The following is a 22,037-nucleotide window of genomic DNA, read 5'->3' as shown; positions in this document are numbered from 1 at the left end:
CTATATTCGGAGCTCAGGACCTAGGTCCTTGTGATGGTTGAGTAAGCGTCACCCCATGCTCCGCTGGGCCTGTAGTATCACCCATATGTATGATGGATGAGGAACGATCCTATTAATATTAAAAAAGAAAGAGATTCCATGAGGATATATATATGAAACAGATCGCCCCCGAGAAAAAATAAGGATCCCCTTTCTGAACAATAGCAGCATCAAATTTTAAAGAAGATCCACAACATAACTAAAGGAGGAGAACTACATTGAGTCCAAAAATTCCTTAGCAGTTATTTTGGAGAAAAAAAACTTCGTTTGACCTTTGTGTATCACTTTCAGCTTTGCCGGAAAGAGCAAAAATGCCTGAGCACCTTTCACCTGGAAGAGAGGAATCTGCTGACGTAAGTGCCAACGGCGATCAACTGTCTCTGCAGCAAGATCAGGTCGAACAAAGAATTGACAGCCCTTGGCGGATCGCTTTTTGTTAGGTCGGGCTAAATCGAATATACGTTCACGAGCAAGAAAGTTATTAAAGCAGACCAAGATAGCACGAGGATAGGAACTATTGACGCTGGCGGAGGGTTGTTTCTTCCTTGTAAGTGGAAAGCGGTGCGCTCCCTGAATCTCTAAGTTCCAGTTCCATTGTGTGACCTCTGGGAAAGCGTCTGTGAAAAGCTCCACTATAAACTTTCGGACGTCGTCACCCTCTAAATTTTCCTCAATCCCCAAGACGCGCAAGTCGTTCCTTCTAGCACGATTCTCGAGGTCAGAGAGTTTCCATATAATGTCCTTTCGCTGTTCCTTGACCTCGGTGACTAGATCCTTTTGCGCAACTACGGCATCTTCAAGGGCTGAAATTCGTTCCTAGGCTTCCGTAACTCTTGTAGTAATCTCAGCAGATGATTTAATAACACGGCGGAGAGAGTTTTGCAATTTACGACAAACAGATTGTGTACGTAAGTTCTCTTGCTTGGTTGCCTCTCTATGCTGCATAATCGTGTGGTATATTGTCGCCAAGGAGACCTCCTCCGGTGTCTCAGGTGTCTCAGAGGGATCCCCTCCGTTGTGGTTAAGGGGTACCTGCGGGTTATACTGAGATTGATCCTCTCGAGAATTATCGTGCAGGCTTTCCTGATACGAAAGCTTAGAGCCAGGAGCTTTACGAACCGTGCCAGCAGCCAAAACCTTTGAAATCTCGCTAGACCGCCAATCTGCTGTATCACTATCGTAATCTGACCATTGAAGATCGGGATCATCCTCCTCACCAGACAGTGAATGATCAGATACAGAGTAGAATTTTTCTGTTGAGTCACTGACCACAGACCCCCCGGCATTATGGGAGTATTCTGTAGAAAGTCCCGAAGCTGTAACAGCTAGATGTATATTAGAGGATGGGACTACGTTATCCAGAATGCACTGGGCCGGAGCAGAACCAGGAACAACGGCAGAAGGACTTAGGATCAGTGATTCTCTTTGAGAGACATCCGACCCCTTAGGTTCAAGCGGATCCGCAGAAGCCACCATATGTGCAGGATTAATCGAGGTATGTAAAAGGGAGGCATGTGTACTCAGCGAGGAGGGACTTTGTATGATATCAGAGAGAGTAGCAGAAGCCGGGGTGGTTGCAGTAACAACTGACGGGCTGGAAAGCACAGTCTTTTCCCTGGCTTCAAGCTTAACAAAGATATCGGGCAATGTCTGCCCCTTACCAGATACCGAAGAGGTGGTGGTTACAGCCGGCTGACCGTGAAGAGGGATTTTGTCTGCCATCGGTGCTCTGCCTTTCCGGGAGGTCCCTGAGACTTTCGTGTCCGCGTCCGGCGGATTTCGGATGGAGCTGCGGGGTTCCGCCACTTTGGAGGCTGCTTTAGGTGGCATCCCCAATGACGGAAAGGGGATTGAAGAAAGCACCGGAGTCGCCAAGAGGGAAAGCCGTGTAGAGGGCGCCGTGCAGAGTACAGAGAAATCCAGACACCAGGCAGCCCGCCGGAACCACTGCAGCTTTAATGAAAGAGCGGGTCTTAAAATGTCCAGGTGAGAGACAAAGGCCATAAGTAATTGTAGTTTTTCCTTTCTTTGTTTTTTAATGCGTTTATAGTCTCCCCGGCATGTTCGATTCTTCGAAGTATGCACCGTCAGTCGGGGTTTCGATACGGTCCAGCGGAGCGAGACGCTGCCTCACTCGGCCGAGGTCACGGCCGCCATCTTGCCCCCCACTTTCTGTATTTCTAATGTAAGTTCAGGTTTCTAGCACTGTTAGTCATAGTTTTTCAGTGTACTTCTTATTTCCCATTTTACCGACACCTCTGCCCACACTTACACAGGTCTTCACTATGGGCCAGATGTACGACCAGCAAGAATGTGTCTTGCAAATTGTGACTCATTTGCGAGTTGTAATTTACGAGGTGCAATTTGCCATGTACAACAGTGTGTTTAACACTGTTTGCGATTCCCAATGGTTTCGCAAATTCCGAGGCTCATTAATATTAAGGGGCCTCTCCTTCAATTTTCGAGCACAGTGAGAATGACAGGCCCTCCCAGGTATGGTGGCCTGCTGGGCTCAGCAGACCACCATGTTTGGGACTGCTTTTAAATAAAGCAGTTTTTCTTTTCCGTAGGACCACTGCCTGCCCTTAAATAATATGTTTAGAGACAGTCACAAAGTGGAAGCGGTCCCCTGGGGAGGGTGGTAATTGGCAAGTTTTTTGCTACTGCAATTGCGGTCACAAAACATTCGTACATTGATTTGCGGGTGTAATTAGGAAGGGAACGCTCCTTCCTAATTGAAACGAATTGAAACTCGTAATTCCTAAATAGCGAGTCGCAAATAAATTGCAACTCGCTATTTAGGATTTGTACATGGCCCTGGGCCATTTTGCATGCGCAAACGGGTCGCAATTTAGAGTCGTACATCTGGCCCTATGTTCCCAATTTCGTCCTGGGAGATTAACCTGTCTGTTTCTTGACTGCACTGACAAAACATATCAGAAAAGTTATCATTTTGTTGACACTTGAGACTAGGTCTTTGATAATCTAGCAGATAAGTTGAATGATAAAATACCAGCTCCAATGCCAAATCCCTGGCCCCTTGCAAATTCATGGTGCAGAGATCCACTTCCTAGAGTACCAGAAAATTCTGTGAGTGGAGAAGAACATTGAGCAGAAACCTTTTCATACTACTTCACACTTTTATGTCTAAAGTAATTGAAACATTCAATTTACTAGGTTAATTCCCCCTGTCTCAGAGCATCCATTCTCAGTATAGATATTTTTCTTATTGTACAATTCATAGATTTCTGTTCTTGACCCCATGTCAAAATGTCAGTTTCTAAATATTTGGATTCAAAAAGGTATATCATGTATGTTAGAGGTAACCTACCAGCCCAATGTGCTGTGGAGAATCAAGCCCTAGAAAAGGAACGTTCTCTGGCACCCATACTCCTTCATTAGTCTTAGGTGAGAGATAAGGATCTGTAAGATCCAAAAAGCAAGAAAGCATATCAACATTCGTGCTTTGCGCTTTGGTAGATTGATGCAGCTTTAGTCATGGCTGCTAAAAATAGGCATAATTGGGAGACCCTGAATAGGTTTGCAGAGTTCCCCACAGGATGGTGAAGAACTGTTAATTTGGTTATCAGCCAGGCAAAAATCAGCTTTCTATTACTTATTTTTTCTGCATATAACTTTGAAAATTCACTATTACATCGAACTGGGACTATCCTAGCTTTTTAAAAAAAAATTCAATTAATTGTTATTACATTTTCAAGAAATGAACAAATAATAATGGTGGCACATTAATAATGTGAAAATTAGATTGCTAACAAATCATACGAAATACAAAGTAAATAGCAACAAATAGAAAAACAACAAACAAATAGAAAACAACAAGAAAACAAGTTACTCAAGTGCCTTGTCATGTTGAACGCAGTGAAGCTGAAGTGGACCTCCAAACATAGTCATCGCATGGATAGTAATAAGACTACTATACAGTCCAGGTATATCGAGCAAGTACAGATTTCATAGTTGCAATAAAAGAAAATACAATACAGTCCAGGTATGTCAAGCAAGTACAGATTTCATAGTTGCAGTAGAGGAAAATACAGTACAGTACAGGGGTGTCAGCGCAAATATAGCCTTCTACAGGTAATACATTATGAGGAATAGGGTCTACTTTCACGGAGGGTCATATGAGAAAGAATAGGCGTCAAGGGACTTCAACAGTTTCCTGTGTGATTTACACCAGGGAGATGCGTGGAGTGCGACGTTGTCTGCTCCTCTAAGGAAGGATAACCATTCCTGCCACATCCTAAATGAGACTCCTTTGGAGCTTTTCCACTTGTTCAGAACAATTTTACAGGCTAAAGTGAGCATAAGATCTAACAAGTATCGATCATTCACATCTGCAATCTTAGGGTCCAGAGCACCTAGTAGGACATAGGAAAATTACCTTGGGGGAGCTATGTTGAAGGTACTGCCTATACATTCGTAAATGTTATCCCAATATGTTTGTAGAATAGGGCAATGAAAGAGCATGTGGTCAAGGATACCGACGTGAGATTTGCAATTCCAGCATATGGGGGACTCACTGAGATTGAGTTTAAAAATCCTCTCAGGTGTCCAGTATGTCCTATTTTTTTAGCATCAGCTTGGTTTGCGATAATATTGGAGGGATTTTATTCGAGAAGGGGGTGATATGTATCTTCGCCCAATCAAATTGGATATTTCTAGAGTTGGCTTTGGATTCCCATTTTTCTTCACACCTCATGTGAGATTTGCGAGGCATAGGATATATGAGTTTATATAATTTAGAGACGGTGTGTCCTGACTTCAGTAGCTGTAACATCTTTGAGAGTATCAATGGATCCAAAGGTTTAATGGAGCGCATTGTGATGAGAGATTTTAGCTTTAGGAATTTATGGAAATCTATTGTGTTTAGCCCTTGACGAGACTAAAGCAAGGAAAAGGGCAAAGGGAGGGTTCCTGTAAAAAGGTCTTTGACTAGATTTATGCCTTTTTTTGACCAATGTTCCCAATGGAGCATACCTCCATCAAACTTCAGGTTCGGATTATGCCAGAGAGAGGACAAGATGGATTTGGTAATTTTTAATGAGGAGAAGTGTTGCAGTCATAGTAGGGCTCTTTTAGTATTAAGCAAGATATATTTCGAGTGGGATAGGGAGGATATATCCATGGTGAGGAGAGCAGGCCAAGGCATGTCGTTGATGATTGATCTTTCTATGTCCACCCAGACTGGGTTATAGTCTGCCTGAAGGAGCAGCCAGTGAGACCCCTGTTTACAAAGATACTCGGTTTGATAGATCCTAAAGTTCGGAAGGCCCAGACCACCTTTTTCTTTGGGTAATTTAAGTTTTTTCATAGATATTCTGGGTCTCTTACCTTGCCAAAGGAACATGTTAAAACGTTTTTAGATCCTGTTCAGGTAGCATGCTGGCTAGATAGTTGACATTTTTAATGTCTCAGCTTTTCCGCACCAGGATAAAAATGTAGGTGACCAGCCATCTAACAGTGAAGAGATTTTCTTGAGGAGAGCATTTTCATTGGTCTGAAGGGTGGTGATCAGTGAAGTCTAGGCCTAGGTATTTAAAGCACTTAGGTTGCCACAAGAGACCCGAGTTACCAATAATTTCTATCCCCCCAAGGTTGTTCAGGAGTTTCACCTCCGTCTTGTCTTTATTCAACTTGTACCCAGATACTGCAGCAAAGTCATCGATTGAGGACATAAGTGCAGGAACAGCTGCTTCTGCATTTTTGGAGACAACTAACACGTCGTCAGCATAAACAGTTATTTTGACCATGCAACTTGTTGAAACGTATCCCTGTGATCTATTGATTGTTCCTAAGATGATAGAGGAAAGGTTCAATTGCAAGGAGGAATAGAGAGGGTGAAAGAGGGCAGCCTTGCCTTGTTCCCTGTTCTAATTTAAAAGAAGATGAGAGGCAACCTCCCGCTCTGACCCTGGCCGAGGGGTTAAAATATAGTGCCATTACCGTACGCTTAAAATTCTCACCCAAGTTAAATTTCTCAAGTGTTGCCTCCAAGTATGCCCAATCAACTTTGTCAAAAGCCTTTTCAGCGTCCAAAGTGATAGCGACTGTTGGTGAGTCAGTAAGTTTGGCTTTCTCTAGGACATGAGCTAGGATACGAGTATTATCACTGGATAGTCTGTTTTAAAAAACAACAACTTGTGAAGGGTGAACGAATTTTGGCAAAAACATTTGAAGATGGTTAGCAAGGATCATTGCATACATTTTGCAGTCTAAATTAATTTGAGATATCGGCCTGTAGTTTTTAGGGTTTTGTTGGGTGTTTACCATCTTTGGGGATTACTGCTATAATGGCTTCAGCTGGTGTCCTATATTCCTTGAATAGGTTTAAGAGTGGGAGAGTCAGCGTCGAGGAGAAGCATGTGTAAAATTTGCCGTTAAACCCATCAGGGCCCGGAGCTTTCCCAACTTTGAGGGCCTCTATCGAGGTTTCGATTTCTGAGGCAGTAATTGGGCTGTTAATTTCAGATTTTTCTTGTTCGGAGAGGGCAGGTAGTGTGCATTTATTTAGATAGCCCTGCGATTTTGTGTTATCCAGATCTTGGTTCTTACTATATAAAGTACAATAGAATTTCTTAAAAACCTCTGCAATTTTGTCATTTACTAAACTTACTGCCACTCGTGTTATTGGGCAATGGGAGACCCTATGCAAATGTTGTCCGTTCACATCTCAGTTGCCTATTGCTGTATATGTTTTGAACTAGTAGTAGCAAGGTGAAACCTTTGCCCATATAGTGTTAAAATGTCCCACAGTTATGAAATAATGAAGAAATACTACCACAAAATTGGAGGTGTTGTGCCGTATATAACCTGACCTTTCTCGCCGCATAATTTGATCGAACCCTGCAGCATAATTCCAGTGTCCCCTTCTATAGGTTCTGCCCTTTGGGAGCAAGGGACATGGTGTGTGCTGCATAAACCTATTTCCCCATGCACACACATTTTGGCTTTCTGCGCCTCTCTTTGTCTGTAAATTGTAGGCATGACATAGATTGAAAGCATCAAATGATCAAAGGTCTTGGATTCTGGCCGCCAGGGGCTTGGCTTCTGCTGGTGATGTAAACACAAGGAAGCAAATGAACTTGAGCCTCCCACAGAGCACGCAGTTCTTGCTGTTGGTCGACAATCCTCGTGAGAGTCCACTAGAACCATGTGCTGCAGCTTATTCTAGAAATAAACTGCTGCCATTTGTGCATGCATGTGTTTGCATACAATAGCACATTTAAGTGAGGGCAAACAATAGGCACGCACTAACATCAAATGCAGTATTTACAGCCCGACCTCTCGGAAAGCATTTTTCGGTCTTGGATCCAAGCATTTTTCGGTCTTGGATCCAAGCACTGCACTCTGAAGCATAGTTTACAGAGTCCAGCTCTTCGCCGAGGATAGCTCTGCTGTGGTTTTTGGCCTGTGTGTGGAAGAGTAGAGCCCATGCAGTTTCTGATCTGGAACGTGGATGTTAATAGTGTTTCTTGAACAATAAGTAAGTCTTTTGATATTTTCTGTCACTGTACATAACTTGAGAGCTGTTTTGCTTCTTTAAAGCTGGTGGTTGCATTTTGTCATTCTGTTAACCGTGTTGTCAATAACCCCGGTTTTGCAGAGGCTGCCCCCTAAACGGGGGCCTTTCAGGGCCGGCGCCATTACAGCCGCTGTTGCCCCAGAAGGATCTGGTTTGGGCTGCTACAAAGCGCCCAGAGAAGTGAAGAGCAGTCCAGCTCCCCCCCACCGTACCAAGAAGGCGCCAGGCCACCGGGCCAAGGGGGGGATCATGCGATTTTCGAACCCTCCAATGGGGGTGAATCAGCCCATGCAGAGCAGGGAGCACAATGGGGTTAGAAGGCGCGCTGTTTTTTTTTAGACCAACGCCACAGGAGCAGCAGCGTTGCAGTGCTGTACACCAAGCAAGGCAGCAGATAGAATTTATTGGTCACTTGGGAGCAGGAATTGACCAACAATTCCAATAAGTTGATGACTATCCTCATTGAGAATTGTGAGAGGAAAGTAACTAGGCTGCAGAATGAGATTGAAACTTTAGAGTTAGAAATCAAACAGCTTAATTTACAGGAGGCTACAGAGAAAAATTACAACATTCTAAATAAGGCTACAGACCATCACTCTGGATCTGTTTCCTTGTGGGACTCATCGCTACTTTTTGTTTACCTGCAATCCGTGTGGGTTGAAATTATCACCACACTTACATAATTGTGCAATACAGAATTCAGGAGCCTTGAAAAAGTCGCGGGGCAAGTCCCCTTTTTGGCGACGAAACACATGTTGGCTTGGCCTCTTAACCTGTATATAAAGACTGAGGACAAAAGGAACAACCCCAAAAAAAGGAAGAATAAAAGAACAAAAAATTTAAAATGTGTCAGAAACACTTGTGACAATGTTTTGACTTACTTAAGCTACAGCTGTCATACCTTTATACTTATTGTGTGCTGAGGTTTCTGTTGTCAAGGCAGCGGATAGGAAGGGGGACAATGGTTGGTTATGGAGGCACACTAGCAGGGCGGTGTTCACGAGGAAGGCCACTCAGTTTGGGATGCCTTACAGCAGAGTGAGTAGGCCGGACAAAAAAGCTGTAGCAAACGGAGACGGTGCTCGCAGCCCTAACCCTGTCGGATGGCAGGGCGCAAAAGAGACTAACAAGGTAATGAGTTGGGGCCTAACTCCGGGGAGAGGCTACCCCCAGACACAAAGGGCGTGGAGACCAACAGAACAATTTTGGGACCCCACAAGTGGCAAGAAGTGAGATTTGCTTTACAAATTATGAGGCGCTAATGATTTATGAAAAACAAGCGATTTATGACAAGCAACAGGGTGTAACATGGCACTATGATGATTTATGGCCTATGTTGTAAAGCGATGACCTGGGGAGTGTAAGAAAAGATGTGATGATTTAGTAATGATAATCTCTCTCTCTTGATAACTTTATTTCGGTCAAAGATCATAAAAGTGCAAATAAAATACATACAGAGCACAAAAGATTAAAACAATACAAAACAACAATTGTTAAGAACAAGAAGTAAACTCAAAGGTTATCAGAAGAAAAAATAAAAACAACCATACTCAATCACATATGTTATACAAAGATTTGCCTTCTGCGCCACATGCCATGTAGGAAGCGGGATACAGAAAAGACAACAAGGGGATGAGTATCGAAAGTCAAGACCCAACTGGCCTTGCACAATGGCGAAATCCAAAGTTCCTACATAGTGGGATTAACCAACATTTCCTTATTTTAACATATGCAGGACAAAAAAACATAACGTGGGGAACGTCTTCACTTTTATGGTTACATACAGGGCAAGCTTCCCCATCTGATTTGGACCATTTAGAGGTAAAAGACCTAATGGGCAGGCTACCATACCTTAGTTGGAGATACAACTTGTATTGCATCTAGGAATTCCTTGAATCGGAGTTCCATTTTTACTAGGAGGAACTCAGCGGACAGCCTGCCCAGGGTTACCGATGTCTGCAGGACTAACAGATTCTGCCTCCTCAACTGGGTTTGTAATTCCAATTTCTGCAACCCCGGACAAGACAGCTCAGGTGTCTCCCAAAGTTGTGGGATACCTAATCGCTTACTAAAAGCCCTAATATGGAGCAACCATGGGATGTTTTTACTTTTTAGCAAGGGCCAAATCTCCAAAAACTCTGCTCTATAGGGAGCCAATTCAGGGACAGACCACAGCCTCTGCCAATAGAGCATAGGCCTTGCAGCTACAAGCTCCTCTATCGACTCTAGCCCCAGATCGAATCGCAGAGGAATAAGTGTTGTGCTTAGAGGTAATCCTACCAAATTCCTCATAAAATTCTGCTCCACCCTCAATAGATTAGATGTATTTTTATGGCCCAAAAATTCAGCGCCGTAGATTGAGGCCATTCTAGCTTGAAGTCGATAGATTTCAAGGGCCGGGGCAACCGGTTTAAGATCAGATATTCTACGATCTTTGCTAATGCCCCCAATTATTTGTGTTAGCTTGAGGGCCGATTTGGAAATTTGAAAGCCCCAATCAAAATTCTCCGTTATGGTTATGCCAAGGTAAACAAAGGTTTTGACCCTCTCCAGGGAAATACCATTGAGGACAGGGTTCGGGCGTGTTTGCCTCAGGGGATTGAAGATCATAAACTTGGTTTTATCCAAGTTAATCTCGAATCCCCGCGAAGCACAGAACGCCGCGAAGCTGTCCAGAATACGCTCAATGCCCGATGATGTTTTGGATAACAACAGAGTGTCATCCGCAAACATCAGAGCGGGCACTCTCCCGGTCGCTAGTCTAGGAACATCATTGTCTATTATACCAGACAAATGATCTACAAGACCATTGATATACAGACCAAATAGTGTTGGGGCCAATACGCAACCCTGGCGTACTCCCTTCAGAACAGGGAAACGTTTTGAAAGGTCCACATGCCTCCCACACCTAACCCGGGCATAATTACCAGTATGTAGTCTAATTAGTACGGCCAAGAGATAGGGTGGGAGACCCAGATCTGTCAGGACCTTCCATAGCTTATCCCTGGGCACAAGATCGAAAGCAGCCTGCAGGTCAACAAAGACAAGGTAGAGGCTGCCACCCTTCACACTTGCCGTTTTCCAAAATAAAACCTGCAGGCGAAATATTTGGTCCAGGGTGGAAATGCCTGACCTAAAACCAGCCTGGAGGATTGTCCATACTTCATTCTCCTCCATCCAACCCAAAATCCGATCCAGAATAATCCTGCCCATTAGTTTTTGAGTTGTATCTATAAGGCTAATGGGCCTATAGTTGGATGGGGATAACAGACAACCTTTCTCATAAATGGGAACGATCTCAGCTCCGAGCCATTTCCCCAGCAAATCAGTCCCCAATAGAATCTCATTCAACAAGACAACCAAATATGGGGCCCATATTTTGGGCTGGGTACGAAATAGGTCTCCTGGCAGTTTGTCCAAACCAGGGGCCTTATTGGGAGATAACCTTCCTATTGCTAACCCAACCTCCTTCAGGGTAATAACCTCGTGCCATTGAAGATGGCACACTTCCCCAACCTCATTATGTTCCCTCCTCCGCCGGCCGCCCAAGGCCCCCACCAATTGATACTCATGGCGGGAGCCCGGGGAGGCCGGTGGGTGAGGCACCCCGTCCTCCCCATGTTCCAAAACAGCCAACCCCATCAATCCTGATTCCTTAGGGAGTTTACAACTTGGGTCTGATATAATCTCTAATTCGACGCTAGCATATAGAGCTTCAAAGTGTGCCTCCCACACTGTGGATGCTATATTAGGGGCGCATACCCGGTCGCCCCCGCTAGTGCCTGTAGCAACAATGGCCCAAAAGGATTTGGTGTCCCTGCGCTTAAGTGCAGATCCGAGCTCCTCCGACATCTTATCCTCCCAATCCTTCTTACCCCCTATAATTGCTTTTTTATAGAGAAGTCGAGAATTCTTTATACCTACTTTATCTTGGGCTTTAATTGATGCTAATAGCTCTTTTTTTGCCTTTCTACAGACGGCATCGTACCAGGGGTGTGTCTTAGCCCACGGTGGGTTTACCACAATCGCGGAGCAAAGCACATCCACTAGCTCGTCTGCCAATTGCTTGTGAATTTTCACAGCTCTGCTCTTAGAGGCACATCCCCCATTTCGGAAATCAATGGTATGGCTATATTATATATTTTAGCCAGTTTAGTGGGGGACGCCTGTAGATATGGCCATTTTACCCTACGTCTATTGTTAGCCATAATGTAGGGCGGGATTACACTAGTTGCTTCCGGCACCAAATTTGTCAGCCCAAAACTTCCAGCTTTCAATGTCAGTACGAGGGCATTGTGGTCACTATCATATCTTGGTACCACCCTAAACTCCAACAGCCTATCCCAATATTTTACTTCCATCATTATACAATCGATGATGGAAGTTTGGCGTAGCCTGTTAAACATAGCTGTCCCGGGTCTATCAGGCTCCACCCGCCCATTGCACGCCCGCATTGACATTGTGAGAGAGAATGATTGTAATTGTAGGACCAATGGGGACCATGCCTTAACAAGGGGGATCTGTGGATCAGGAACATGCCAGAACTGATCTTCATCATCCTGTTCACCCTGTTCTGTACTCGCCAGGGGCTCAAACTGGCAATTGAAGTCTCCTCCAATGACCAAAACCGTTGTTGGGTCAAGTGACTGTATACAATTTTTTAGTGCATCCAATGCAACAGACTCCCGCCCACTCTTAACTGGTCTTGAATAAATATTCAGTATAGCCATCTGGGGCCTATTTTCTGGGGTTAGAAGTACACATTGGACGTCTGGGGAGTTGGTAGGCATTTGTACAGCCCTGACACCCAGGTACGTGGCCAACCATATTGTAAGCCCACCCGATGGTCTCCCCCTACCCCCTGTTGTAGCCAGGATATCAAAGGTGGCAAAAACAGACATAGCGCTCTCCTCCAAAGCCCAGGTTTCCTGCATTAAACAGATATCGTGCAAAGCCATGAAGAAACCCCACTCGGGCAACAGCAATTTATTTTTCAGCCCAGCCACATTCCAGGACAACATTTTTATGTTACCATCAGGTCTCACAGGATCGGATGGTGCTCGTTCCATGCCTGGGCGAATCCCGACACCTGGAATTAGATTTCTAGGCTCAGATATCCTTTCCTTGGTCTCACCACAAAGTGGTGGATCATTAGGGGCACTAGACTCCACAAGTTGTTTTGATGCCCCCAATTGCATCCCATCTTCGGGGATACGAAGATGGTATATTCTTGTGTTCACTAGATCAGTGCTAGAATCCTTTCCCTCCACAACATCGACTTGTTTATAAGTGCTATTAGCCATAGAAGGTAATGATAATAAATCTGCGGCCCACATCGACCACAAAAAAACAAAAACGTGTGTTGGCTGTTTATGTAGAAGTATATATGTAAGAAAGTTGCATGTCATTCGGGAGTGGGCACCGTGCAAGGGTTATGTCCTGGGTGAACATATCATAAATCTAAATGTACTTATTGATGACTAGAGTTTTTGAATGAGAAACGGTAGGTAGAGGTATAGGGCGGTGCATTCAATAATAGTTAAGGGGCTTAGAGATATAGTGAAAATATATCACTTGATTCTTCACCTACTATCAGAGCTGCCTCAGAGTTATGATTTCTCGTAAATCTGGGGCAGTGTCAAAAAGGCATGGATGTTGCTGGCAACGCCCCCAGTAACTCACAGTGCACACCCCTTTAACGCACAAAACTGTGTTTAAGTGAACAATATATACGAGGCAGCATTAAACCAAAAAAAGTGGCTTAGTGCAGCCTCATAAATAGGGAGCAGGCTGCTGTGACAGGGAACGTCGCAAAAAGTTTCATTCCAGCGGCACAAGGAGCCTCATTGAATGAGGCCCCTTCTACTTATAGACCTTGCTTACAAGAAGCAAGGCTGACAGTAAAAGACTCAGTTATTGCCAGCCTTGCTTCTCGTAAGAAATGACTATAAGTACAAAGTGCGTGTTTACGCACCTCTTGCAGGTTTTCAAAGCACATAAATAAAATGCATAGTCATTTACAATGCCAATAGCGCAAACCTTACAAATGCGAGTCCTATTGCATTGCAAATGCTTGCTTCCTAATGTAGTTCTCCTTCGTCAGTATTGTTTTTCTGCTTCAGTAATGGCTTCGGCCCCTACCATAGTTCATGGGTAGCAGAATCTTGATTTTCTGCAAAGAGATGGGTAGTGTTTTCCTTTGGATCCATAGAGATTTGTGTATCAAAGATGAGACTTTTCTCATAAATCCTACTAAGGAAGGAGATGTTTCTTATAACCACCTTCACATGCATTCCTGCGACTGCATGATTTGTATTGCCAGTTGGCAAATGTTCAGTTGTTGTACTTCAGCAAAGAATTCATCAAAAGGGAAATCGGATCTCAGAGAAAGTTACTGTTTATTTTTCAATATAACTGAGTATGGAAGAAAGCTGTGGATCATGAACTGTAAAACTTTGTTGAGTAGTAGACATCACTATGTTGTAGAGAATATGATAGACAACAATTGGAAACTTTCAAGGCTGCAAATCACTCTGCACCAAAGTCACCACCAATAAACCATGAGTAAAATCGAGGAAAGAGGCCACAAATAATTTCAAGCATATTCAAATCAATTATTGGGCAGAGAGGCCATCTATAAGTTTCTCAGTGTTTGGGTCTATGCTCCCGAGCAGCGAGTGCAGGATAATCAGGCTATGATGCTGAGGTTTCACCTCTTGCCTGAATTTCGGTGAGAAGGACCCTGATGTTGTTGGGCCTCATGGCCTTCTGCATCCTGCTTGTAACACATGCCGGTTGGCATATGCGGGCTCTGCAGTGGGACCTGAAGTCTCAGTGGGCGCAGCATCACCGGAATCTGTCCGACATGGTCCAGATCTCAGAGGGAACCTCAAAACATCAGCAGTGGTTGATGACGGACCGCAATTGGGTCAATGGCAGACCTCTCACCCTTTCCCAACCAGAGCTAACTAAACTATAGTGACAGATATGTCACTTCTCGGATGGGGCGGCCATCTGGGAGAGGTAGATATCAGAGGACTCTGGTCTCCAGCAGAGTCCAGGCTTCACATTAACCTGTTGGAGCTTCCAGCAAACTGCTTGGCATTGAAAGCCTTCCCTTCTTCGATCAAGGAAAGGCTGACGCACGTGATCACGGATGACACCAACTCCAGGTGGTACTGCAACAAACAGGGTGTGGTGGGATGGTGGCCCCTTGGTCAAGAGACTTTCCATCCCTGCTCATGGCTGGAATGCTAGGGCATTTCCCTCATGGTTCAGCACCTGGCGGGCTCACTGAACACCAGGGTGGACGTACTCGGATGATTATGCCTAGCAAATCACAAATGGGGTCTCTATCTGAAGGTGGTGGAAGGTCTCCTTCAAGAGTGAGGAGAGCCTTGGTTTAATCTGTTTGCCTTACTCAAACAACAAAAGAGTGAGGCCCAAGCCAAAAACAAAAAATATATCAAAAAGTGAAGGATCACTCTTGTGATTAAAAAGAACCCTCACTCACCAACCTAGTTGGTGACATGCTTCATCATTGGGTTTAATCTGTTTGCCACCACAGAGAACGTGCAGTGTCTTTAATTCTGCACACTGAAGTTTCCAAAGCAGCTATCATTCATACCATTTTCATCTAGAAGGAAGCTGCAGCCTCCTTCATGCATTTCCACTTATACCATGTCTATACCACTCTCCTGCCCAATGTTCTCCAGAAGACCATTAATGACCGTGCCCAAGTTATTCTTGTGGCTCCGGATTGGGCATGGAGATTCTGGTATCCAGAGCTTGAGCATGAGCATCAGTCCTCCGATCAGGCTACCTTTTCAATATGATCTTCTGTCGTAACAACACAGGAGGGTCCTGCACCTGCACATATGCCCCCTTCACCTTCATGCATGGAGATTGATCAACGACAGTTGACATCTTTCAACCTTTTTCCCAAAGTCTGTGATGTTATTCTTACAGCCAGGCATCCCTCCACCGAGTCGGTATATGCTAGTCGGTAGGATACATTTGTGGCATGGTGTGGATCTAGGAATATCAATCCTCTTTCTGCATCCCTTTATCATGTACTTTTGTTTGTTCTATCCATAGACCAGCAAGGCTCTGCTCTGGGCATGGCTAAAGAAAATGTATTGGCCATTTCAGCATTTTTGCGGTTGCCGGATCAACCTTCTTTGTTCAATTCACTTGTTGTGGCTAGGTTCCTCAAATGTGTGCAACATATGTATCCTCCTAGGCCATTCATCATGCCCCAGTGGGACTTAAACCTTGTTCTGACTTTTTTAATGTGTGCGCCCAATGAGCCAATGCACAATTGTCAGTTATTGACCATCAAGATTTCTTTTCTAGGGGCCATCACATTGACCAGGAGGGTCAGGAAATTGCAGGCACTGTCTGCACACCCTCCCTACGCCGCATTTGATCCTGAGAAGCTGGTACTTCGAACATGTGCCTTGCTTCTTCCGTGACTCCTTTCCATGTAGGCCAGAACATCACCCTGCCTATCTTATTTACTCCTCCTCACCGCTTGCAAAGAGGAGGAGAGACTCCCCCGTCTGTACCCAGAAAGAGCATTGCCGTCTTGTTCGCACAAAAGAATTTAAGGGTGGTTGATCAACTCTTCGTGTAGTATGTAGGGGACAAAATAGGAAAGGCTGTACAGAAATAAACCATCTCAATATGAATACTCTGCATAAAGATCTGCTACGCATTGGCTGAGAAGCAACCCCTAGAGGGCTTGCATGCTCATCACACCAGAGCCAAGGCTGCAACCACTGCGTTAGCCTGCGGAGTCCCCCTCCTGAACATCTGTGAAGCAGCAATGTCGTCATCTCTGCACATGTTTACCAAGCACTACTGCTGGACAATCAGGTACATTGTGATGGGCACTTCACCTGTTCGGTCCTGCAGGACTTTCTGGTTTAAATTGGCTTGCAAACCCATCTCTGGAAAAGCATTGCTTGGGTATCTAATCTAAGGTAAGAAATGTGGGACTAAAAGTCTCTATCAGATGAACAAGTTACTTACCTTCAGTAATGCCTTGTTGGTTGAGACTAAATCTAGCCGCAAATTCCTTACTGATCCTCCCCATTTCTGCTAACTGATTACAATTTCTTCTAAGAGCCTTACAATTTCACACCAGTTGGCAGTCTTCATCATGGTGCCGAGCTTCTGGTGTAGAAAGTCACGAAGTAACTGACGTCAGCATGCCGTAGTGGAAACTAATAGGTACTGTGCATGTAATTTCTAGCACGGACAACACCGACGACGTTGAGCCAAACAACATCACCTACTGGCGTGCAGGTGGAGTGCTGGAAAACTTATGGATTCCGTCAGATGCCTGAGAAATATTCCGAGTTAAGAAATCTGTGGCTAGATAGTCTCTACCATATAAGGTGTAACTGAAAGGAAGTAAGTAGTTTTTTACTTTCCTGGTCCAGTAAGGATTGTAGAAAGAGTTTTTCATGTTCCACAAACATTACCAACAGCTACATGCAAGAAGTTGGCTATTATCATCTGCTTAAACTAAAGTGCTAGAATGGGCATTAAAATAGGTAGCACAAATGAGCATTGCCCAATCCCCTACATTGATTGTTACTTTGAGGAGTTTATGAGCCCAAGTTACAAGAGCCCACATAAAGTTTAAATTGGACTTGCAGCCGAATGTATTATGTTATGATTACAAATGTGCTTTCTAAACAAAACTAAGATAGAAAAAAATTGTCCCTAAAGATACTTCAAGAGATGTTTGAGACCTTGGCCTGAGCCAAATAGGAGGAAGGGCTAGTGATTCTGAAAGGAAACACTTTGGCCAAAAATACAGTTCAATTCTAATGCTGCCTTTAATCTTACCTCTTGAACCTTTAACCTACACAGACCGTGGAGCATTTTCTATAGTAAGAGCTAATATTCTGACATGAAATGTCTTCCTAAACATGTCATGTCTTTGCAATGGAAAACTAGAACATATCCTCTTCTTATTTCATTGTTACAAGAAAGTAAGAGGCATCTTTAGGAGATTCAAAACTTTTCCAGGGAAGTAACACAAGACGTTACTAGCATGTTAATGTGCAATTTCGTTTTCTGTATAGACAGCTGTCCTTGGACTAGTTCTTAAAGATGTGATCCACATCATTCCATAGATGTGTCTGTAGTTAAGGTGAAATTGGCACTTGCACGGTTGGTGGTTCATGGAATTCCCCATAGCTCCAAATCCAGGAGAAGAGATGTAGAATTGTGAGGTTTGCCCAAAAAAACATTGACAAAAATGGTGGTGATGGAGCTCCCACATTCTGTTATCTGTTTTGAGATATATAGCTGACTTCATCAGGACTACATTTCAACAACTGTTTCTAAGAAATATATTTTTCGTACTCCAGCACTGGTTCTGACATGATGGAATAATTTCCTGTCGTGAAGGTGGGAGTTCCACATTCACCTTCCAGTAACAGAAGAAAGGCATAACAGACTTGAAGGCCTTAAAACAGTGTCTCGTTTGTAGCCCTGTCATGTGATTAAAAGGACGCAAACTTTATCCAGTGAGTTGAGAGTGCTGTGACTTTTACCCCTCCCAGAACCATCTCATCTTAGATTTGTTCTGTACATCATGTTTAAAGCGAGCTCAAGAGCTTTTGCTCCTTCTTCATACAGATAAGTCTATAATTTGCTTTGGAAATTCTTTTCAGAACATTTTCTGTGGAAATATGATAGTTTATACCATAGTTCTTCAAGGTGTCACAGTGTGCTGTGCAGGGGTCTGTGGCTGGGTTGCCAAAGGGGGGTGCAAAGGCCTCAGCATGTACTTGTAAATAAAGATGGCCTGGAAGAGTGGCCATGTTTATTTGCAGCATTTCCAGGTTGTCTTCATTCAGAAGCTGTGGTTGATGTGCATAAAATGGTATGGGAACTCTGACCCTGAGTGCCATGGGGGCGGGTTCAGTGAGTGTGGTTGTGTGGTCAAAGACGAGCTTAAGAGTACAAACTATTCTACCACTACTTTGTTGTTTTATCACCTTCATGCACTTGCATATAAAATAACGCATGTATCCTAAATTTCAAAGAATGCAAGTTAAACTTATTGGTGGGATATGCATTATTTTACTTGATTAAACCTCAGTTGGTTTCAATTGATCACTGTAGATGTCTGTGTGTTTGAATTGAATCCTGGTTGGCCTAGTAAGAAGAATAATGGCTTGTGTATTAATTGTGCTACTAGGCCCCAGCTTGAGACAGAAAGCACTATTTAAATCATTATTTTAAAATAACTTCATATAGGGTGCTGCAAAATGGTTTATATGGTGATAGTGTGCATACTCCGCGACAACGGTGAGAGAGTATACACACAACCAACATAATGATCTACTAGCCTTATTTAATTGTGGGCGGATCATAGGTTTGGCTACAGCATTGACTACTCCTTCACCATGATAACCAAACATCTCTGACGGCCAATCAGAGCAAGGGATGTCAGAGAAATGGATACATATCCGACCACCCAATCAGGATGGGTGGACATGTTGCCATTTTTTACTATCCGTCACCGCCAGGCAAACCTTGGTGGTGAGGGAAAGTAAAAACTTTATAATGCTCCCCCTGCCATTGGAAATATCTCCCATGTTGGGGGGGGAGGCATTACTTTTTTACTTTAAAAAGAGCATTCTGTTTTGGGAATTTCTTTTTTAAAAGAAAAGATACTGTTTGGTGCAGGGTTTTATCATGCTGACGCAAGCTTGCACCAAACAGCAATATGCATTGACAGGAAACACCATGACGGTTGTTCCTGCCAATGCCTTATAACTGCCCACGATCTTGGCGGTCATGAATAAATTTGGAGCCCCCCTTCACCAGGGGGATGGAGTCATTTACTCCATCCACCTTGTGGTACAACGGGCCATCTGCCATCATATAAATCGGCACCTTAGTGTTTGAGATTACACAAGTGCTTTCAAAATATATAGCCAAAATGATTTGCATTTGAGATGAAACACGTGCTTTCAAAATATATATTTTTGTAATATGCAATCGGACTGTACCAAGTGTGTCCATTAAAACGCACTCCAGAACTCAAGAACAACTTATATTATCTCTTGAACAGAATAAATTTGTGTCACCATGAAGCCTCAAGTGACTCCATCATTTAAAGCCTACACTGCTCCCCAGCGTCCTTACATCCTCACAGGAGGGCCATATATTGTCTTCACCCATTTTCCCGACCCAAAGACTGTAAGATCTGCAGCATATTATCACCCAGAATTCTCATTGATTATGAGGGAAGGCATCCCGAGTTGAAAATCTGAAGCCACTGACATATCACATCTGGGGATGAGTCCGTCCAGATCCTTCCCCCTGGCAGGACAGATAAAGAGCATAAACACCATTTAGTCACTTTCGAATCAACTACAAAATCTTATTCTGTTGATTAAGCCATTAGAGTGAGTGCCACATTCAGAATCTGTTTATTCACTGATTTAATCTAGCAGTGCAGCTATTGTAAATGAAAGCTACTCATATGTTGTCCTAACTTTCCCTGCAATCCAGTGACCAAAGCACAAAATTGATATGATGATTGGTTTCAACCTGCATGTCATCAATGTGGTCTGGAGTTCATGTTTGGTGTCTCATTGAGAAATCTTTCCACATTCAACCATGACTAGGTCAAATGTGTACTCAAGGGCTTCAGGCTTCAAGCCTCACAGGTGTGATACAATTAGATGTCCCTCTTGGATCTCATGATGACTGTATGTGGTGTGGTTGTGCCATGATGCTATCGGAAGACCATCAGTGAGCAGGAAGGCAAGGTTATTTTGACTACGGCCTGTAGAGAGAATTCCAAACAACCTTCCTCTCCCAAAGAGGAATAGTCTGCCAGAGAATATTTTCTTAAGGTATTTTCCCACAATAAGGGCATGTTGTCACAGAAAGGTGAAGTGCTCTTTTTCCTCTAGAAAGCACTGCCCCTCTAGGGATCATTTAGAGTCATAAAGTCATTCCCTAATGACGGATTCATCTTCAATGAAGGGCAAACCCCCTGCACATAAGAAGTTGATACCAGAGTTTCCCAGTTCATTTGGTGACCCCATGCAGGTTGAAGCCTTCCAGCTAGCATTGGTGAGCCTTTCAGGACGACTCAGTGACTCTTTGAGCTGCTCCCAAGAATAGGTCTGTTCCTGCAGGGTTGGTGAGTCGGTTGTCTCCAAAGCCGATTTTGGACCTCCATGGTCTCCAGCACCTAAGGCAAACAAGACAACAAGCAAGAGCATGCATTCTCAACCTCAAAGTCCATAATGTCGTATCCGATGGAACAGACTCTGACACTGGCCAAGGAGGCAATAGGTAAATCATCCATGCCGCAAAGCAGGAGGTCATGGCATGTTTAACGATGAATCATAATGTGAGTCTTTCCCCAGGGTTCTGCCTGTCAGAACATGTGACACTGATTCGAGTGTCAATATGGTGTATGTCTCAACCTGATTGTGAGGATTATGTTGGGGAATACGATGCGTTCATCATGTTGAATCACAATGAATAACAGATGAACATGAATGAGAGTATTATTATTGATACAAGACATTTTCTTCATTTTGGAGTAATACAAAAACAGCAATGAAATTCCCTGAAGAAGATCATTATTGAATGAAACACGCCGGCTGAGGCTGTTTGATCTTATATGAAGGAAAAAACAAGATTTGGAACGAAACAAAGAAGTTGCTTCTTTGCACCTGCCCATCCGTTTTTCCCAACGTGGGCTCTGCATTCCATATAGTACTCTATTATGCTTCGATCTCTCTTCCCTCCTTCACATTCAATTGAGCGGGAGGAGGAGTGGCTGCATCAACTGGTTATCAGATGTGCGGGGTCTTATTACGCCAGCCACACTCAACAGGATCAAGTGAGTGGTCAGTATCATTTCTGAAGGTAAGTAAACCTTACTTCGCAGAGCGAAGATTCTCCACTCCTAATGTCAGAGTGGATATTGCTGCTTTCAGAAATTGAGTGGGTATTTTGTAGGAGTGGCAGGCCTGCAGGTAGAACATCTTTGGTTTAGGGTGTGGTAATATTGCAGAGGGTGAATAGAAAAATTGGCAAGTACAGCTTTATTGTTTGTACTGGGCAAAGGTTGAGGGGAGGGAGATTGCATACAATGTGGTGAGGAAAGGTGGCAGGATGCCAGCTATGGATTCTTTGTATGGGGAGAGAGTGGCAAGATATAAGGTGATCTTTAACATTTGAGAGAAGGAGACTAGCCTTATGTCAAGGGTGGTTCGGTAACTGGACAGCTGGATATGTATGGCTCCACATGTGTTGACTTCACATGCATCATCTACCCATGCAGTCCTCACGTGAGCAGCTGTAGAGGTTGGCGGGCGGCAATAAACAACATAAAATTGAATATGGCTAACTGAATAAAGGAAATGTTTTCATCCCTGTGAATCTATATTTTCATTGATCAAAA

At 43.8% G+C, this 22,037-nt stretch overlaps 1 protein-coding gene across 2 annotated transcripts in view; it reads left to right on the top strand.

Annotated features, from left to right (window-relative positions):
* The window catches only part of ADGB (androglobin), a 1,188,702-nt gene that overhangs the window by 770,342 nt on the left and 396,323 nt on the right, over positions 1-22,037 (top strand). The window lies entirely within an intron of this gene.

This window comes from Triturus cristatus, chromosome 6 (assembly GCF_964204655.1).
Source record: "Triturus cristatus chromosome 6, aTriCri1.1, whole genome shotgun sequence".
Classification (NCBI taxonomy): Eukaryota; Metazoa; Chordata; class Amphibia; order Caudata; family Salamandridae; genus Triturus; species Triturus cristatus.
Note: the sequence above shows the minus strand (reverse complement) of the source record. Positions and strands in the feature narration are given on the sequence as shown.